Source organism: Belonocnema kinseyi, chromosome 7 (genome assembly GCF_010883055.1).
Source record: "Belonocnema kinseyi isolate 2016_QV_RU_SX_M_011 chromosome 7, B_treatae_v1, whole genome shotgun sequence".
NCBI lineage: Eukaryota > Metazoa > Arthropoda > Insecta > Hymenoptera > Cynipidae > Belonocnema > Belonocnema kinseyi.
In genome coordinates, this window is record NC_046663.1 from 22,864,718 (window position 1) to 22,865,344 (window position 627).

Genomic DNA, 627 nt, shown 5'->3' on the forward strand with positions numbered 1-627 from the left:
GTTTTTCGAAATTTCAATTTTTCGATTCTTGGGAACACTTTGAAGTAAAAAACGCGTTTTTTGCGAAAAAAATCGGCCTATTTGTTATTGTAAGGTAAAAAATATTAACAAATTAAAAAAAAAAACTCTTCAGCGTTACCTCGTAAATTATGTACAGAAATAGTGTTCAAAGTTTCAAAAGGAACGGTGCAGTAGTTTTGAAGTTATGAGGGACACCGACTTTGAAAACACTGAGTTGTGGGAAAAACGCTTTAAAGTTTTGAACACTAAAAAATTTGGAATAAAACGTTCATAAGCGAGTTTTATCGGCTTACCTCACACTGAATCATCAATGCCAGGTCCGTAAAGAATGTTGCTATCATCCATGTCTAGAGCATCTTTTTGCATGAAGGTTAGTAAAGCAAAAGAACCTTCATTGAAGACACAGGCTGCCACATAAGCTGCAATCTCAACGATGACAGAGGTTCCACTCAAGTGCTTGATTTTCCAAATAAGTTGGTTCAAACTCTCGTTTGCATTCTGCGTGAAGCCTCCGACACATCGCTCCCGGAGGGCATCTGTGCTCAGATCTTCGTAGATAGGCTTGATAGCATGCAAAACATCCTTGGGAAGAGTACTGTACGTGTG